This window comes from Dermacentor variabilis, chromosome 2 (assembly GCF_050947875.1).
Source record: "Dermacentor variabilis isolate Ectoservices chromosome 2, ASM5094787v1, whole genome shotgun sequence".
In the NCBI taxonomy this organism is placed as follows: Eukaryota; Metazoa; Arthropoda; class Arachnida; order Ixodida; family Ixodidae; genus Dermacentor; species Dermacentor variabilis.
The window spans coordinates 97,470,878-97,492,238 of NC_134569.1; positions in this window are offsets into that span (position 1 = coordinate 97,470,878).

The following is a 21,361-nucleotide window of genomic DNA, read 5'->3' on the forward strand; positions in this document are numbered from 1 at the left end:
ATGTTCGTTGCCAATTATGCCACAGTGGCTTGGAATCCACTGTAACGTGATGTTGTGTCCTTGCTCGACGAGGTGAAGCAGCAGTCTGATTTCTAAAACTAGGTGTTCGTGGGGTCCTCGGCGTAAGGCAGAAACCAAACAATGAAGAGCAGCCTTGGAGTCACTGAACACGCTCCATTTTTTGGGTAGTTCTTCAGAGATTACACGAAGTGCACAACGAATAGCAGCAAGCTCCGCGGCAGTCGATGTAGTCTGGTGAGATAGTCGAATCTTTATAGTGGAGGGTTTTGCAGGAAAGATCACCGATGCTGCGCAATATTCCCCGTGGTTGAAGCGTCAGTATAAAGATGATGATGCTCGTTGTAAGTCTCGTACAGCAAGAGCAGTGAAAGCTGCTTGAGTGCTGGAGACGAGAGTTGGGCTTTTGTTCGTATTCCTGGTACCCTGAGTCGAACCTTTGCTTGAGCCAAGCACCATGGTGGAAACGGAACTTTCGCTGGTGCTGTATAACTTGATGGAAGGTATGCACAATAGGGCAGGATTGTTTCACAAAAGGAAGCACGTGGTCGATCCTCTGGCAGTCAGGCTATATGATGGGCAGGGGCACGAGCAAGGTGTCTCACGTGTGCTATGAGCGCTTCCATGACTATATGGGTCCTGGCTGGGAAATCGTGTGCAATGGCAATTGTTTCAGCCTTGACGAGCACCGCGGCAATACTCTCTCTCTCTATCTCTCTCTCTATTTACGCCGAGGGTCGGCCCGGGATTGCACTATCTTCCGGATCGGCCGATGCACGGGGAGTGCTTAACGCCTGTTTTAAATCCGCCTCGGGTCGGCTCGGTATTGCAGATTCTTTGGGATCAGCCAACGTATGGGGAGTGCTTACCGTCTGCTTCTCCTCCGCCGCGGGTGGGCCCGGCACTGCCCTAACTTCGGTATCGACACACGCATGGGGAGTTTTGTGTCGACACATGGACATGAACCTGGGAGAACTAGCCCTTAACAGCTCCGGTGTAAGAGGAAGAGAAAACGCCATGCGCACAACTGCATTTATTTGCAACAGCGGTGTATAAAGCGGTATACGCATTTGTCGAAGAAGGCTTTGTTGTTCTGGTGGTGGGGAAACTGAAGAAGTCCTTAAACAGGCATCGCTTAGCGGCGCTTTCTTGTCGTCAACTACACTTTCCCGAGTTATGCAATCACTGCGCCTGCTGAATATGGCGCTCTCGTAAGTATACTGTAGCGCGATAACGAGATTTGCTGTGGTGACTGAGACATTATTCGCAGTGCGCGTTTGACGGAATAAATAAGTCTGGCAGAGCGGCTGCTCTGCCGGACAATGTTCTGCACACGCAAAAGTTGTCAACTACATTACATTTTACAGCGAAGCTGCATGTGGTTAGCCGATTCATCTGTCCATCCGTCCCCTGTAAGTGGAAAACTCCTCCGGCGGAACATCATGCGCATGCGCGAAAAAAAGAAAGATAGAAAGGGCGGCGCCTGAATGGCTGCGCCTGCAGTGACATCGTTGCTGTGCGTCGCAGGCGAGCATGCGCGCAGGAGTTTCTTCCCGTCTCCGAAATGGGTAGGCCAGGCGTCATACGTGCTCCTGAGGAGCAGGCAGCTTTCGATGAGCAACGCCGCGAGCGCAACCGAGAACAAGCTCGTCTACGCCGTGCCGATGCTGCAGCCCTGGCACAAGAACAGGCTCGGGAAGCCGAGCACAAGCAGCAAATGTGTACTGAGTATCCGGCAGCCTACCAAGCCGGTCGTTTGATGAACCGTCAGGAGGAACCCAGGGATGAACACCGAGGCCGCACATTTCAGCTTGGCTGCTTAGCCATCTATACGGAGTGCTTGGGCGGTGATATCGTAAAAAACAAAAAAAGAGCGGGGGACACTTTGTCGTGATTAAAATGTGAAACGGCGGAAGCCTGACACCATTGCCAATGGCGATTTGCTGCGTCGAAAACACCACGGAGGCACACAACTCGTACACTGTTATGTCAATGTTTGTTTGTTTATTAAATGCCTGCAACGTCGTTTACCCCTATGTCTATCGTTTCGATGTCTTCTGAGTCCATCATCTCCAAGCTGTCATCTGGGAGGATGTGGGCTTAGAACTCATGGCCGGTGAACACCTTGTGCTTTAGTGGGTCCACATCCAGGATGGCTGTTTTGCAGCGCCGGTCTGTTGTAGCGCCCTTTGCGGATCAAAAGGAGACGTGGCGGCGTCGGGGTGTAGTTGGCCATCCTCATCATCCACTTCGCTCGATTGGCTTGTACTTGCTCGGCTTGCCTCAGCAAGATGGCGGTCACGGCGCTTCCGAGCTTCATTTGGCTTGGTACCCGGAGATTCAGCGAGTCGCTTCAAACGCATTGCATCTCTTGCATTGGCCCGTCGCGTCCTTGGATTCTGTGGTGTCTGACGCGCCTCGCCGCCCTGATGCCTGCGACTATACACTGAGCCTCTCTTGTGCGCCACTTGGGTTCAGTGGCTGCCACATGTCGCGTGTTGGGAGACACTGGTTTGGCGAGAAGAGGCATCCTTCCCACACAATAGTGCAAAGTAAACTGCCGCCACCACCGCCGCCACACCACACCCAAGCAGACTGTCGCCACGCGCGCCTCGCGACAGTGACGTCAGGCCTCCCATCGCCCGATCGGTCATCATCATCATCATCATCAGCCTGGTTACGCCCACTGCAGGGCAAAGGCCTCTCCCATACTTCTCCAACTGCCCCAGTCATTTACTAATCGTGGCCATGTTGACCCTCCAAACTTCCTAATCTCATCTGCCCACCTAACTTTCTGTCGCCCCCTACTACGCTTCCCTTCCCTCGGAATCGAGTCCGTAACCCTTAATGACCATCGGTTATCTTCCCTCCTCATTACATGTCCTGCCCATGCCCATTTCTTTTTCTTGATTTCAACTAAGATGTCATTAACCCGCGTTTGTTCCCTCACCCAATCTGCTCTTTTCTTATCCCTTAATGTTACACCTATCATTCTTCTTTCCATAGCTTGTTGCGTCGTCCTCAATTTAAGTAGAACCCTTTTCGTAAGCCTCCAGGTTTCTGCCCCGTACGTGAGTACTGGTAAAACACAGCTGTTATAAACTTTTCTCTTGAGGGATAATGGCAACCTGCTGTTCATGATCTCAGAATGCCTGCCAAACGCACCCCAGCCCATTCTTATTCTTCTGATTATTTCACTCTCATGATCCGGATCAGCAGTCACTACCTGTCCTAAGTAGATGTATTCCCTTACCACTTCCAGTGCCTCGCTACCTATCGTAAACTGCTGTTCCCTTCCGAGACTGTTAAACATTACTTTAGTTTTCTGCAGATTAATTTTTAGTCCCACCCTTCTGCTCTGCCTCTCCAGGTCAGTGAGCATGCATTGCAGTTGGTCCCCTGAGTTACTAAGCAAAGCAATATCATCAGCGAAGCGCAAGTTACTAAGGTATTCTCCATTTACTCTTATCCCCAATTCTTCCCAATCCAGGTCTCTGAATACCTCCTGTAAACATGCTGTGAATAGCATTGGAGAGATCGTATCTCCCTGCCTGACGCCTTTCTTTATAGGGATTTTGTTGCTTTCTTTATGGAGGACTACAGTGGCTGTGGAGCCGCTATAGATATCTTTCAGTATTTTTACGTACGGCTCGTCTACACCCTGATTCCGCAATGCCTCCATGACTGCTGAGGTTTCGACTGAATCAAACGCTTTCTCATAATCAATGAAAGCTATATATAATGGTTGGTTATATTCCGAACATTTCTCTATCACCTGATTGATAGTGTGAATATGATCCATTGTTGAGTAGCCTTTACGGAATCCTGCCTGGTCCTTTGGTTGACGGAAGTCTAAGGTGTTCCTGATTCTATTTGCAATTACCTTAGTAAATACTTTGTTGGCAAAGGACAGTAAGCTGATCGGTCTATAATTTTTCAAGTCTTTGGCGTCCCCTTTCTTATGGATTAGGATTATGTTAGCGTTCTTCCAAGATTCCGGTAGGCCACCTCTGGTAGGCCACCTCAAGCGCCTGACGGCAGTGCCGTCAGGGCGCGCCGTTGAACACGCTGCCGCCACGCGTACTGATGTGATGAGTCATCCCGCGTGGCGCCGAACCACCCCGACACCGTAAGAGGCGATTGGAGGATTGGTGGAAGAAAAGTAGGGAAAAGACAAAAGACGGAGACGTACAAAAGCACAGTTCGCACTAGGGGATCAGAAAATTTGGTTGTGGTAGTTTATAGTGTTCTTTCTTTCTTTTTTATTGTTTAACCTATGTAGGACATTAGGAAGTATAATAGCAAGAACTTGGTGGCGGAACCCACCGCCCCGTTCGAGAGGGGACACTCATGACATCCATCCAGCCACCCGCACTTGACGACAGCGACGTCACGCACTCGAGCCATTCAGGAGGCGCACACGGGCGCACACGCTTAGCGACAGGGACGTCACGACGCAGAGGAGGCCAATCAGGAGGCCGGAAAGCTGTGACAGTTTCTGCTAACGGCAGATGACCTTGCCAATGAATCATTAAAGGTTTCCGCCGTAATACAAGTCATTCATTTCTTTCCTCTTTCTCTTTACATCCTTGTCTTGCATCTTCCTGAAGGAACACAAGCTAATGTAAGCTTCAAGACTGACGCCGCACTTATTGATTTTCTTGTTCATACCTAATGTACTTTGATTTGTATTCGGTTATGCTACTCCGTGGACTGATACATTCGGTGATATATATAAAAAGTGAAACTTTACACAATTTGCAACTTAAGAAACTTTAGACGTTGTACGGTACTATCGCAAATTGCGAATACAGCACACTATACTGAGAGAGAGAGAGAGAGAGAGAGAGAGAGAGAGAGAGAGAGAGAGGAATATAGTAAGGCAGGGATGTTAACCAGCCAAGGGTCTGGTTGGCTACCCTACGCTGAGGGAAGGGAGAAGGGGAAGAAAGAGAAGGGAGAAAGAAGGTGTAGATACGTGTACGGACAGTACTTGAGTAAAAGCCGCTCTCGTAAACCAGAGGTTCTGAGAAAGCACAAAAGTGCCTTCACTGCCTTCTGAGCCGATGATCGGTGGGGATGGTGCTCTAGGAATGTCTGTTCACTCAGAGGACGATCAACGAATTTCCTGAATGCGTTGGACAAAGATTGTCTTTGTGTTTGAAATTGAGGACAATGACACAATAAGTTCTTAATGTTCTCCTCGCATCCGCAAACATCACACGTAGGACTATCAGTCATACCAATTAGTGCTGAGTAGGCATTCGTCAAGGCAACTCCAAGCCACAACCGACACAGAAGAGACGATTCGCGTCGGTGCAGACCGGCCGGAGGTCTGAGTTGAAGTGACGGGTTTAGTCTGTGCGACGAAACAAATGCAGCAATACATCTTAATCCATCGTAGCGCTACAGCGAAAGTCACTCGCCTAATTACATGGTTGATCAGTCCGCACACGGCGAAAATTTTAACGAAACATGCAGCGTCTCAACCGCCACCATATGTTATGGGGTACCAAACTAGCATTTGCCGCTGTTTTAACCAGGCTTCAATGGCACGATCCCTGGATGACCTGAAAAAGGGGGCCTGAGCGATGTCGCAAATATTTCAATAATGGCCTAAATGCATCTGAAAGAGTAAAGAGCGAGTTCCGGTTGGCAATTCAATCACACAGGTTGGTTAGAGAAGTGGAAATGATCAAGCGCGAAACAAAGAAGTCGACGCTTGAACATGCAGCCTGAGTGGTTTTGTAAGAGCAGGTGGTTAATCTGTTCCACGTTACAGTGCGTAAAATCGTCTCCTGCAGTTCTCTGTCAGACATGATGGACATGCAAAAATGAATTTTTTTTATTGATATGATATAAGGAGATGTTGACGCACAATTTAAGGCGCCGGCTACTTCTTATCTCTTGAATGGTTCCATCATGCAACATACAGGGTACAAGAATACATATCAAATAACCTTTTCACGGAAGCACCAGGACTTATCACACAACGTTTTCACAGAAAGACTATGACATAATAAGCACATGGTACATACAATATACAAGGTAAATGTCTCCACAGTTATGTAGATAAAAGTCTCAAAAATACAAATGATATTGTCGCCTAATGACACAGTCTCTGGTCAGCGGGTGATACATTCACCGTGCAAACGCACTACCACGTATAGTCACAGTAAAACAGTCAACATAACATAATTCACAAATACATGCATATATGCAGCGACAATGAAATGAAAGGAACAATAAAAGCGTTAATAACGTCCAACAATGCCGCTGTCTTCAAGAAAAGTCTTTACTGCTCTTAAAGCGCTCTTCTGCAAAGACGTTGTTGGCCAAGGACCCAAGAGTTTCTTTAAACTGAAAGGTCTGCGATCTAATTTAATTAAGGTTGATTTAAGTCGGCATCTTGGTGTGTCGTGACGTGGGCAGTCTAGAAGGAGGTGATATATATCTTCATCTACAAATCCACAATCACATTCGGGGGTTTCCGCATGGCCAATTCTGTGTAAGAAATGCTTTGTGTAGGCAGTGCCTAGCCTTAATCGATGAATAAGAGTTTCTATAGTTCTGTCTAATGATAATGAAAATTTGAATTCAATGAACGGATCAATATGGTATAAGTCCGAGCTCTTGGGTAAATCGCCTCAGTCCGACGACACGGAGGGGAGTTGTTGGTTTCATTGGAAAGGCGACAAGGCGCTAAGGTGACATCACAATTTTGAGAGACTGCGTGGGGAGCTTGCATCACTCCCCCTTCTTGCATCACTCCCACACACACTGCCAGAAGAAGGTCTGGTAAAAAATTGCGCGGGATAACACGAATGAAACGACAAAGAGAAAGCACACACCCACTTGTTCTTTTAGCGCCGAACGAAATTGAAAGATCTGCACGACGACGATGGGGAGTCCTTGTTTATGCCTGCCATGTCGGCGACAACTAGCCTCGCAAGGCCAGCTGATCCAGTGACGCTCCAAGGGCGTTGTTGACATTACATAAATGGCGCAAGGCTATCTTTACAGGACACAGAGCGTGGCGCGTTGCTTATCTTGCTCCTGGATGCAGCAGCGGCTGCACTGGCGGCGGCTATTGGATTTCGCTTTTGTCACCTCACTTCGCGACGAAGTGGTAAACTGAATAATTTTTCGCCACTTCTTTGCTTGAGGTGTCAGTGGCGGTGCGGTGAAGTGGACGGGGAGGCATCCTGCGAAACGTGTGAGTGATACGCATGGGGCGCCTGGCGCGTTTGCTGTTTGTCAAGAAAGCTCCTGGCAAAGGACACGCATGGCGTGTTTTTTGCCAGAAGTTCTATTCTGGACGCGCCGCCATTTTCTTCGAACCGCGACGTAGGCGCGACGCGATCAAAATGGCGCTGATTGAGCCCGATTTGTTTTCTTAACGTGATGCAGACTTGACTTTTTGCGTAAGAAGCCGAACTGGAAGTGGTGAACCTGGCGTTACTGATGAAGAAGAACAGTTCTCCTCCTGAGTAAAAATAAAGCAGCTAGCGAAAGGCGCGTGATTATTACTTCGAAAACGCTTTTCGCTACCATCGTCTGCTGTCGCGAATGCTTGTGAAATTGAAGATGCACTGCGCGAGTTTCTGCGTGCTGCCATTCATTTTCTTCTTAAAGCGCTGACATCGCAATGTTGCTTCGGAAGACCGGAAAAAAAGTGTTCATTTGAAGAAGTGTGCATCTGAGTTACGTTTCGTATTGACGAAAATGCAAAACTGCGCTTTGCAAAACTTCCGCTTCGCGGCAAAAATGTGAAAACACGTGACCTTTTGACAGCCAGTGAGAGAGCCAACACTGCGTGTAATGGCGGCCATGCAGCTACTTTGTGTGTCGAAAATTGCAACTTTTTAGCAGTGTCTATATTGAAACTACTTTGGAGTAAATGGTGAGGCAGCAGGAATAGCAGCTGACTGTTGCTTATGTCTGAGTGAGCGTGCTATTTTAATGCAAGGGCAAATTCTATTCTTGCCTTCCTAAGTTCAGCAAACGACGTTCTAGCTTTAATTTTGCCTCTCGAACTATTTTGGGGCACTCGTAATTGGGCCCGCATAAGAAAATCTTGCTAAATGAAGTTCTTCGTGTCGGACTCTTGCCCTTTAATGAAACACACATACACACGCACTAACACACACACACACGCGCAGGCATCGTTTACCATCGCCCATTTAATAAATGAAAGAACAATGAAAACTTAGAGATGGGTGAAATGAAATACATAGAAGGCGAAGTACAAAATCATTAAGTGGGCCAACACATGTAGCAGCGCACTGTAGCATAAAAGTTACACACAGGGAGAAGGAGCCTCAAAAGGGCTGATCAAGAGTGCGCTAGATCGCTTTTGAGCCTTATGTCTCAAGGTTTTTTTTTTTCCAAGCTTTCTTGTGGCCAGCCTTTTGAGACACATACCTTATCCCTGTTTATAACTTTTACACCAGTACGTGAAGAAAGATTTTTAATGCGAAGCATTCTTCTCATAGTCACGGCGGTTTTTGTATAGTGCATCTCGTTATCTCGCCGTTTTCGGGGGCCAACGAGCGGACAACTACCGCCATCTGTAGCCAAGGATGGGAAATAACTGAGGCTTGGCTTGGTGGCCACGAGCGAGGCGAACGACGTAGGAGAATCAGCCAAGCGCGCTGAGTGTGAACTCGTTGCGCACGTACGACGCAATCCGCACGCGTCCTGCCAGATGTACGCGAATGGTGACAGCGAGCAGTGGGACACCGACTAACGTCGCACCAGCTTAGGTGTTTCGTTTTTTTTTCTCGGAGTTTCAAAACACCAGACCGCAGCAAAACGACCGATCGCGCCTCGGACCGTTAGGGCACCACCAGCTCAGCAAGCGTCGGCGTCTTTTGCTGCAATGATTCACCCAATTAGTTGCGTTAAGTCGATGTCAACTACAATTCAGTTTGCCAATCTTCTTACTTGTTTATTTCCTGAAACAGCCAACATTTGAGGCCATAAGAAATCTGATAATATTGCCTGCTAAAAAAGAATAAGAACACTATATAAGACCACTGCACCACCTCACCCAACACGCACCAGGTGTCGATAGCTCACTGTGTCGTTTATAGCTGTACGCGTGCAGTAGCTGTTTATTTTAGGTATGCTTTATGTCAGCCATCATCCTAGGAATCACAACTGACAAGATCGTAGAAAATTGAATGAAAACGTTAATCGCGCATGGTGAGCATCACAAATACATAAGACAAAAGGCCCAAAAGCGTGCCCCCGCCCTCCCGAAACAGCCAAAATTGTTTCCATCAGAACATGCCGCCTAAATTTGGCAAACTGGCTTTACAATATTGTAATATCTTCTCCTTTCTACAAAGTTGCAAATAGATAGAGGTAAAACAATGTCAAGAAGCGCTCCTTCTCTAGCTTAAGGCAGCGATTAATGTTCCGCAGGAGCTCCATACAAAAGCAGCAGCTTGGCTCTGCACTTATGATAACACGCTTTGTGGAATGCCGATATAATAATAGAAGTTTCAGCAGTTTGTATTAACCGATTGTGATTCAATCGCGCAGATCCAAACCAGTGTTGAAATTAAATGGTGAGAAGCGTGTTCCAGCAATCATAGCGGCTGCACTAGCGGATGACACGCGCACGGCTTCGTAGCTTGTAGCTTTGAGATCTTTGCGTCACGGGGGCGATGGGGACGTGTGAGATGCTTGTCGGCAGAAGAATGTTGATGGGACGTGAATGCGCACAGAGGAGGACGACACATGTCATAATAGGGTTAAGGAGTATGCGGCCCCTGTGGCATAGTGGCACACAATTATACTCAGGAACTGGCCAAGAATGGGGGCATACTTACTGGCCCATACCAAGTTGCCCAAGAATGTGGTAGGCCAAATATAAGGAAAGCTATGAACCCATTGAATATCACGTACCATTTCAGTAAGAAATCTGTGTGCTCTAGAGGTACCTATGAACCGACATTATGCACGTTGTTTCAGCTAACTTGTGTTTTAGCCTTAAAAAAGGAATAAAAGGAAGGTTGCTGCCACATTTTCAAGATAACTATTTTGTGAAGCGCGCAATGCCGCCATTGTCCGGTACTGCTGCGGACTCCGTAAATGCATGTACATACGTCCACACTTTCAGAGCATCTTGCTGTTGCACGAAGCATCCCACAAATTGCCAATCTTTAATGTTGCGCGATCACTCAGTTGTTCATAATGACAACGGCATATTTCTGCATTGGAATGGATTTGAGGACTAATATCAATGGTGGGCAAAATGCCGTGTTTCTTCGACATTTGGTGAGGGTGCTGCTCAGAATGTGGAGATAGCCTGACTATGTCGACGCGACGACGACGGGGGGATGCATGATAACAATGTAACGGAGAGGATGAATTGAGAACTCAGTTTTGTACTCCGAACTTTTGTCGCAGCGAAACGTTTTTGCGTTGCATCATATTACAATTGAAGGCACGTGCACACAGCGTTTCTCAGCGACTACACAAATTATGCTGTACAGCGCACTTAGCGTAAGCATGTGTTTGCTCTAAAACTAGAGCGTATTGTTTCCCTTACCAGATATCGTTTATGCCTTTTTTTCATGTGGCATGGCATGGCAAGAACTTTATTTTGGTCCAGAGAAACTAGGGCCCAAGGGCAAAAGCACCCAGGCTAAGTCGGTGGCTTCGCCCACGTAGGCCCCGGTAGGCCAAAGGCTTTCCCGATGTCGCGAGCTCTCCGGACGGCCAGGAGTTGATCTTGGAGGACTTCGCTGGATGTGCGTCGACTCCAGTCGTCCTGACTGTTGAGATCGGAAGCCCTTTGGTCGGGGCACAGGCAGAACATATGATCAAATAGATACGGAGTGTTTCCACAGCGTTTACATTCTGCGGGAAAACCCTGGCCAATTCTGTTAATCATCAAAGGTGTGGGATAAGATATCTAACTCATCTAGATCTCTGAGTGCAGTAACTACAGCTAGGCTCAACCGCGGCCTCCTAATTCTTTTTTTTCTTATCTAGGCCACAGAGTCATATCACACATGAGACCTAAGGGCTTCTTCCAAGTGTTTGCACAGCCACTATTCCCGATTCTGTCGCCTCTGCGCCAGTACTGAGTGGTAGGAGGTATATGCAACGCGGTCGACCACAAAACGTTACCAGTGGGAAAGTCACCTAACCAAATTATTAGCTAATCCCGAGACTCTACTTCAGAGATCCAGAGTACGCATTTGCTGCTGAGTTGCCGGCCGTTTATATGGGCAATATCGGCCCTCTGCAACAATAGCAATGAATAAGTCATACGCGTTGTGCTATTGAGTACACGCCTGGCATTATTTCCTTGGAGATGACATTCGCTTAATTGGGGGAAACTGGTAGTTTCTCTCTCTCTCTCTCTCTCTATATATATATATATATATATATCTGACGGTGCTAAGAATGGCTCCACCAGGATGCACGAGATGGCGATAACTGAGGCGTAGAGCCTGAGCAACGTCACCAGCCGCCGCAGGAATTCAACTCATTTCCTGCTCCAGTATATATGCGCTACCTATGTTTATATATATATATATATATATATATATATATATATATATATGTATATTGAATTCCTGCGGCGGCTGGTGACGTTGCTCAGGCTCTACGCCTCACTCATCGTCATCTCGTGCATCCTGGTGGAGCCATTCTTAGCAGCGCCACGTCAAAGTTTATGCAGTACTCAGCTATCGAGCCTCTTTACTCACAAACGCATGCTCAATTGCTTCTGCTAAGTTACTTCTTATAAGTCACCAATCAATAGAATATGTCACTTCCGCATCATCCTAATAAAGTTTGTACAGTCTAATATACTGGTCTCCTTGCTTCCACAAATTAAAAAAAAAATGTATTTTGCTCCTTTGCCCCCATCCGTTGTATGCTTTGCAGTGTCTGAAACATAAAATACTTCCATTTGTGATCACCGTCTCTAGATCGCATAAGATCACCATGAAAAAGTAGATTTCGACTAAAAAAGCTAAGCGCCCTTCCACGCTGTGAAGAAGGATGACCAGAAAAGCTGCGTATGTGGGCTCCTTAATGGCGAAATCCACCTCCACCGCGGGTCGGCCCGGCATTGCACTATCTTCGGGATCAGCCCACGTATGGGGAAAGTGCTTAACGCCTTCGTCACCTCCGCTGTTGGTTGGCCGGCATTGCACTATCTTCGGGATCGGCCCACGTATGAGGAGTGCTTAACGCCTGCGTCACCTCCGCCGTGAGTCGGCCCGGCACTGCACTATCTTCGGGATAGGCCCAAATATGAGGGGTGCTTAACGCCTGCGCCACCTCCGCCATGGGTCGGCCCGGCATTGCACTCTTTTGCGGATCGGCCCAGGTATGGGGATTGCTTAACGCCTGCTTCACCTCCACCGTGGGGCGGCGCGGCATTGCACTATCATTGAGATCGGCCCACGTATGGGCAGTTTTGTGTCTACACACCGACACGATCCTGGGGGAACTAGCACTTAACAGCTTCGCTGTAAAACAACAGAGTAAGGAATGCTTGTTTGTAAACAAAGGAGTGTTTCTTGTATATTTCGTGTGCGTGTGGCGAAAGGATTATGTGACACGGAATCTTATGAGTGTAGACGTAAGGACTACGAAGGAAAGCAATACTGCAAGAACTGTGAAAGTTTGTATAAGATGATAAGCCTTATTTATGTGACAAAATACGCTGCCTTTAAAGGAGTCCTGAACGACCCCTCGCGCTTGAAAAAAACACAGTCTGCGAATGGCATTCGCTGCTTTGAACATCTCAGCCAAATTTTTACTTCGTGCACGGCGCGTGGACTTCGCAAGCACAGTGCCAAGTCACCGCTTTGTGGAGCACTCTCTTTTCAACAGAAGCTCGCTCGTCACTTTTTTATAGTAGATTCCCATATGCGGCTGCTATTGGCCAGTAGCTGACATCAATCAAGGAGGGTGGCTGGATCAGTGCGCTTCTTCCCACTGTTACTGAGTATACTTATTTAAAGCAAACGCTGCGCATGCGCACTACAGTTGCCTATAGCTGCAGTCTGCTGCGTAGCTTAGATACCGCAGCCGGCGCGGTGAGCCATGACGAGTAAGCTGACTAAGCACAGTGCGCTTAGTTGAGGACAACCGCGTTTGGAGCGTCGTAGGCGCCAAAATCGGAAGAAGCGACGTCTACGTGAACATCCAAAATCAAAGTTGAACTGCACGTCACGCTGACGTTAAGTAGGCAGAATGTTGTGGACACGCCCCGCTCCGCCGTACGTAGCCTTAATTCGCAGTGCAAGTTATTTAAGAAGGATCGGATGCACCGCCTAGGGGACGTTTGATTGCCAAAAATTTCGCTTCCGTTGAATGCAATGAAGTACGTTTTGCGGACAATTATTTCTGAAATTGTCTACTTTGACTTCAAATGCATCTTGCGGCTTCGATAAAATGAAATGGTTCAGGGCCCCTTTAAAGAAACTACCCATAATAAGGCGTAACGGAATCATAAAACCAACAAATCATCTTGTGTGCCTTAATGCATTGATTTAACAAATAATACCTGTTCAAGTGTTCTTCTCTAGATGCAGTGGTTTGAGGAATCAAGGCGCAGAGGCAATGATTCGCGTGCCATTTGCCAATAACCGAAATATGACTCGACTTGGAAAGGGCGCATACAATGAAGGCATTACAACGGACCCGCTATGTAGTAGCTGTGGTGGTGACCGCACAATACTACAATAAAGAAGGCAAAAACGGCTTTTCTCACGGCTCACATTTGCTAACAAGAAATAGTGGGGCCTATATGAATGAAAAATATAGGTGTGCGTCATGTAATCTTATGCGACACTAACCCTTGTATTTTATGTCAGAAGATACGACGTTTTATTACAGGGAAGGCGTCGCAGTTTCCGACCTATTTAGCGCTGAACAAACGGAATGACACGTTTCTGCGACCAACAGCCAATGCGCACCGCTTGAGCTCGCGACCAAAACATAGTACGTCGTACACATCGGATGCAAAAAGGCGAAGAAATAAGACACAATTTGAGGTAACCTTACCTCCGCAAGTTGTAGGTGTCGTATGATGCGCAATGTCTGTGTCGTGTTTACGTGTCACATTTCCTGTGTGTATCAATAACATACGGAGTGTAGCAACTTGCATAATAAAGTTGTCCTTGCCAAAAGGGCAAAGTTTTGTCCCCAAAGTAAGAATATAACTCAGCGACCGACGATAAGCTTTCAGATATATCATCAGTCTTTGTACCAACACTTCAGAAGGGCTTTTCCATGCTGAGTGCTCTAAGTGCTCCTTCGCCGCGAAGAAGTTACTTTCTGTGACAGACAATGTGTCTTGAGAATTGCAGGGTCCACCGAAGCTGTGCGCACGTATACATGAAACTAGGACCGCGGAAACGATCGACTTCCCGGAAGTCCCCTCGTCATAGAGTGGACGGTGATTTCATACTGCCACCCGACATTAAAGCTCAGCACATCACGGCCATTTCTTATCCCCCGCGCTAGCAATGCAGAGAAATCCGAGTTGCCTCTCTAGGCCAACAGGCTGCGCCGCGGGCCGCTCTAGAGCGCTCATAAGTGGGAGTGGAGCTAATGTCGTCCTGGGGCTGGCGATGTTTACCACACTGCTGCTTGCTTGTGACCAGGATTAGAGCAGGCGGGAACTTTCGCACCGTAAATAACGCCTCGGTCGTTTCGGAACCACGAAGGCAGCCGACGAGTATTTGGGCATCGCACTGGCTTTATGAAAGAGGGAAGCTAAGGAGAAACTGTGCCACCAGGCGCGAGGTTTGACCACCGTGGCATTAAGGAGTGGAGTGGTAATGTGTGCTCAGTGAAGGGGACTCTCAGCGGGAAGGTGTTAAGAGGGCGACCATTAAAGAATTTCTGTGCTTCCCGCGTTGTAGTGCCTGCGGAACGGGGGCGGAGCAAGAAATGGCTGGAGCGAGTTGAATTTAGCGCATTACAGTGATGACAATGATGATGATGATGACAATGATGATGATGATGATGTTGTTGTATTAGGACTAATTTCAAGATACGATTCTACGGCCAGCGATGAAAGCTCACTGACCATTCATGGTATGATAACGAAAAAAAAAATCTCGCAGAGTGTACACGTACCTCACGCGGTCAATGCGGTTCCCACTAAATGTTATGCGTTTTGCTGCATGTTTCTAGGAAATGGCGTCGTGATCTAGTTCTTTAGATACAGGATGTGCTTGTATGGCGGCAACGGTGCCGTCTCCCTTGGACTGTGACAGTTTTCTCTACGTTATACGTGCATGAAGTTCACTTGTTGCAGCGTCATTGCTTCTTTAAACTTATATATACAATACGGCGTGCGATGAAACACAAATATTCAGCCATTAAAATAAACTGTGGGGTTTTACGTGCCAAAACCACTTTCTGATTATGAGGCACGCCGTAGTGGAGGACTCCGGAAATTTTGACCACCTGGGGTTCTTTAACGTGCACCTAAATCTAAGTACACGGGGGTTTTCGCATTTAGCCCATATGAATGCGGCCGCCGTGGCCGGGATTCGATCCTGCCACCTCGTGCTCAGCAGCCCAGCACCATAGACACTGAGCAACCCCGGCGGGTGATATTGAGTCATAGGGGACGTCATATGCATATCTGGGCTTTTCTTTTTTTCTTTATTGAAGCACTGGGTTACGCGAAGGGCAGGTTCCTTTGCTCAAATGTATGTTAAGATACTGGAAAATACGTGCGATCTCCTTTACACATCCGGGAGTCACCAATCAGAGCACGCTCATTATGCTGTTCGGCTTCGGCAAAAGCTGCCTATGACGACATGACTATCGAACTACCTTATTTTTCTGACTGGAGCATATGGCCGAAACTAAAGCACGTTCACAAAAGCGAGGAGTAGCTGACACGATTTGCGTTCCCCATAAGATTGCGATGAAAAATGCGCACCAAAAGGCGCCAGATACTGTTATTATATAAACTGTGGCTTTTCTTTTTTTCCCCTCCGGCGTTTGTTTTGGGTGGAATGCGGGAAGTATGTTCCGGAGCTAAACTGTTTTATGAAAAGAATATTTCTGTTATTGTAGTCTATTATATCTTTTTTTCGCCTTTATCTAAAATGAAAAAGTTAATTCTGTTGTATCAAACTTGGCGGGGCTTCAGTTACGTTTGAGCTAGTTTTGGTTTCAATTTATTTTTCGAAGTCACCTTTTTAAGTGGCTTCGATCCTGCTGATAATATCTGTTATTTTCCTTGTTTTCTTTTTTCCGGGCTTTGTTCGCTTGTATACGACCATTTTATATTTTCACATATGAATTTGATAAATCACTGCCTTGTGTTGTAAACAAGACAGGTGAAGTAGGTTGGAGACCTTAAATTACCAGCCATGGTCCAACAAAGGGCGTCTCTGATGTTGACGTTTCGTCAAGCGGACTTCCCTTCGTCGAGGCGAAGATAAATACCCTTGTTTAAACATTGTCTTCAGAGGCGTGACTTATTAATGCGAGAGCATTGAATTCCTCATTACGTAAAATCTGTCATTGTCGTCGTCGGCGGCAGCGTTACCGAGTGATGGTACCAAACATGGCTTATGGCGCAAAGAGTAAAATCACCTCAAATAATCATCCAATTGCCGTCAAATGTCTTAGTGAGGTTCCTGTTAATCAAGTGAATTAACGGCTTTGAGAAAATGATGTGGCATACTTCGGTCTCTGTGGGAATTGAACCCGGCCCTCCGAGGTGCTGGACGGGTGCGCTTCCCCGATGCTGTGGTGGCTCCGCGGTTCTGACTGACTGAATGTGTGTTTAGTGCCTACGTCATTGCACGCGTTACGCAGACATCTGGATGACTAACCATACGTGTGGCCTTGTGTGTGCGTTATGACGCCACGTCATAAGTGTATAAAATGAGTTTATAAAATAAAAACATTTCACCAAAGGGACCATAATGCCTTCGCATTCCCACACGTGAGCAGTCTTAAGTGCCTCTGTCAATCTTTTTCGACCGCCGCCGATGCCTGGCGTTCAGTGTGGGGTATGTCTCTGCACGCGTGATATTTTTTCCTCCAACTGCAACTTTATCCGCGCTTGTCGTCACGTTTCACAGGCGGCTGGAGCTTTGTCAATCTACAAAGTGAATTCCTGTCTTCGCCATTCATTCTTTCTTTCCCCCTCCTCCCCGCCTCCCCCCCCCCCCCAGAAGAAGAAGAAGCTACCTTTATCTTCTGGTTTCCAACTTTCCATTACGACAATATCCCGACTAACCATGTACCTCCGAATGTAGTGCAAATGGAAACGTGTTTGGAAAATGTGAAATTAGTTCACGCAGGAAGCCATTAAAATCATACTATAAAGGCAGGCGTTAAGTTTTCCAGTGTGGCTGAATACGCTCCAGAAGATCAGTCTGCGCTTGTTCGGCGAGAAGGAATGAGCTGTGGAGAAATTCCCAATAGGAGTAGGACGTCATTTACCTCGATTCAAAGTGTTCGTGGAGCAAGGGAACTACCGACTTCAACAATGGATCGGAACTAAGCGTGGCGCCGATAATCGCGAAGGTCACACTTAGCTACTCTGAGTTACTGTGAGCTATCTGTGGAGTTAAATGACTGAAAAGGCGGTATGCAGGTGGAACCACTCGCACTCAGTGGTACCGTAAGAGTGGTCTTGGGGTTAGTTTCAATGGACTCTCAGCAGGATAACCCAAATCTGTCAAGTTGCATCCCTTATGTCTGTCTTTTCTTAGTTATTTTCAAGTACAACGTAACAGTTTATTTATCTAACGCCGGGTATTCGCAATCTGTATGACGTAGTACATCTGCGGGAGCACGCTTCTCATGTGCGAAGTGGTGGTGCTTCTCCGTCTTACGCTTATTATATCTTTTCCCATACAAAGGCTCTCTCTCTGGGCAACAATGCATTAATTTTATATTGGGGCACAAATATGTTATATTATAACTTTTACCTTGAATTATGCTTTGCATTTCTCGTTTCTTCACACTACTTCCTCCCCCAACCGCTTTCTCCAGTTTCCTTCAAGTATTCCTCTGTTTTGTTTTTATATTCACTTTGTTTTGAAGTCGTGCATGCTTCTTTGCAATCAATTACGACAGCTCATCATCGGCGCTTCTGATCGCATTCTGGTATATCTTCGTTGGTATTGCCATCATAGTTGTTATAGTTACCATGGAGAGTGAGAAAAACCCGTCAAAGAAGTTACGTAAAGTCCAAGAACTGGAAATGCAGGTTATCGATATGTCTGTTGCGTATTGCAAAAACGATAACAAATGGCTGCACTACGATAAAAACTACATAAAACTTACTTTTTTCCATACTTTTGCAACATTATAGGGGGCGCTCAAAAAGTACAGCCTTTAAATTTGTTTCTCTTACTTCTGGAATCCGAGTGAGCGCTCGCTGGGGGTGCGACTTCAACACATTGTTTACCGTAAACTCCATGTCTTTGTAAGTTGCCTTACGTATGTGAATTTACTTCAAATAGCAACTTAGCAGAGCGAGACACCTTCTCATAGCTTGAAAATGTTGGCGTATCTCGGGAAATACCGTATTTTCTTAGTCCACGAAATATAGAAATGCAGAAGTTGAAATATCCTGGTGTTGAGACTATCTATGAGTGCGGAATATTCTCGAATCTTATTTTTTAAGTTCGGATACACGTTTAAAAAATAAAAATTGGAGGACGCTTAAGCTTCGCCTTCAAGAGTGGAACGCGACAGCGTTCCCGTCGACCCGCCAAGGGGTATTGGGCTACGGCGCAGCGACTACGCGCCCGGCATCGGACGCTGTGAGCGTCGAGCAACGAAGCGTTCGGCGCGACAACGAAATGAGCGCCTGAGCAAGCGACGCACGCCTGAGCCTTAGAAACAGCTCGTTTCTAAGGCAACACCGCGTTCACTAGAGGCGCTTTTGTACCGCTTTGAAGCATCGAACTCGTGGCTCAGTCATTCCACCTCCGGCTTTCAAGCGAAACGGACGCGGGATGGCTTGCTCCCATGGAGCGGTTTCGGCGGCCCAGGCGGGCCGCGGTAACAGGTTTTTTGCTTCTACTGCCGAAGATTATCAGGTTATTCTGCCCAATCTGCCATCCGGACGCATCGTCGCGAACACCGTTTTCATGCACGGCGACCCAAGAGCTCGGCCCTACCGTGTCGAAGACTACCGGGATACTTTGGCCAATCTAGGTGCGCTCCCCGACGTTTTGGCGTTGGGGGCGTATCAGATGAACCACGTGTGGGCTGTAACAATGACGAGTGCTGACGCCGCTCAGAAATTGCTCACCGCTGTCAACGTGAAGGTAAAAGATCGCCCATGTTTGCTCATCGATCCAAACAACCGAGAGGTTCGCTTAAAGCTACACTGGTTGCTGCACGGCGTGACCGACGAAGACATTCGTGTGGCCCTGGCACCCTACGGGAAAGTGTTGGAGGTGACGCGGGAGAAGTGGCGTGTGCAAGGCGTCACTGAAAAGGGCTCGACGACTCGCTCAGTTGGACTGCAATTACATGGGGACGTCAAAGTCGACGACATTCCACACCAGCTCAAGATAGCCGGAGAGCTGACTCTCGTCGTTGTTCCAGGCCGCGCTCCGCTCTGTCTGCGCTGCAAGAGCACCGGGCACATACGTCGGGACTGCAAAGTACCTCGCTGCAGTCGTTGTCGCCGCTTCGGCCATGAGGACGCGGATTGCCCAAAGACGTACGCCAGCGTGACCGGACCAGTCCAGGCAAACGATGCATTGGACCACCTTATGGATGAGGCAGACTCCGAGGAAACAGCAGGAGTGTGCCAAAACCCGACTACTCAAGAGGGTACCCCGAACACTCCACAGGACGCCCTCCTTGAAGCTCCAGGGAAGCCCGAAGCCGGGCTTCTGCATGAAGCCGTGGAGGACCGGAGTAGGAAAGCTGCTCCAAGTAGTACCGGCCACACTTTTTCCGGCGGAGCTGTAGAGTCTACTCCCGAGGCAGTGCCGATGACAGGCATCGATAGCGACAGTGCCAGTGCGACCGCAAAGCGGCCCCACGAAGCAGGCGAAAAGGAGAAGGGGCCCAGCGCCCTCGCAACGGATGAGCCGCCTGCGAAAACGACTCCCGTGCGGCGTCTTTCCCATCGGCTTCGGCCGAACACTTCGACGGAGCGCAAGACGGCGGAAACGCCGCCTTTGCCTCCCTGAGGACTGCACCGTGTCAAGGCACCCAGGAAAAACGCGCAGTAGTGAGGTGAGCGTCATGCCCCCGGGTTCTCACCGCCTCGCAATGATGTCTATGGATAGGTCATTTCGTGTGGCCACTTTAAACGTACGTGGGCTTGCCTCAAGGAGGAAGCAAAGTCAACTCTATAGACTAGTTACCGAACATGACCTGGACATTCTAGCAGTACAGGAGACGAAAGTTGAGGGCGACGACGAAACCGGGGGCATGGTGCGTCAATTCTTAGCTCGATACTGTGTTATAGTGAGCCATGCTGTGGGAACGTCATCCGGGTGCGCTTTGTTCATCCGACATAGTCTTGGAGCAAAAGTAGAAGCTGTGACGTCATGCCCGTCAGGTCGGCTTATTGTGTGCGATTTTTTATTATCGTCATTGGAATGGCGTGTTATTTGTTTGTACGCGCCGACTGTCGCTGAGGAAAGACGCAGATTTTTCGATCAGCTTAAACAGTATACCCAGTGTAATAGGCTCCTCATTATTGCCGGTGATTTTAACTGTGTTCTTTCAGCCCGTGATAAAACTAGCGCCCGACCGTACAAGGATGCAAGCACCATTGCCCTAAGCGATATGATAAGGGACGATGGTTTGGAAGACGTGGCTGAGTGTCTCGGTGGTGGGAGGGCTACGCAGTACACCCACTTTCAGGCAGCCAGTCACGCCCGTCTTGACAGAGTGTATGTGAGCCTTGATTTGATACCCCTTTGTAAGGAGTACCACGTGAGCGCACTTTCATTCAGTGATCACTGTTTGGTCAGCTTTTTAGTAGCAAGCACGAAAGAAAAGAAAAAGGGCTTCGAGTGGCAACTATGGAAATTTAATTCGAAATTACTAAGCGACGAAATGTTTACAGCGGATGTAACGAAGCAATTTGAAGAAATGAATGCTGTTGATAACACGACATCTGGTGAAAAATGGGAGAACTTCAAGCAGGCGGTTAAAATCAAGGCTTTAGAGCGTGCGAGCGCTATATGCAGAGAAAAGGGAGCAGAAGAAAAACAGATGCGCAGGAATTTAGAAAAATTGATCAGTGAGGAATGTAGGATGCCCGGCATGTTCATGGACGATATTCGCGCACTGAAACATAAAATAGAGCAGTTCGATATCGAAAGATACCGCGGTGCTGTGG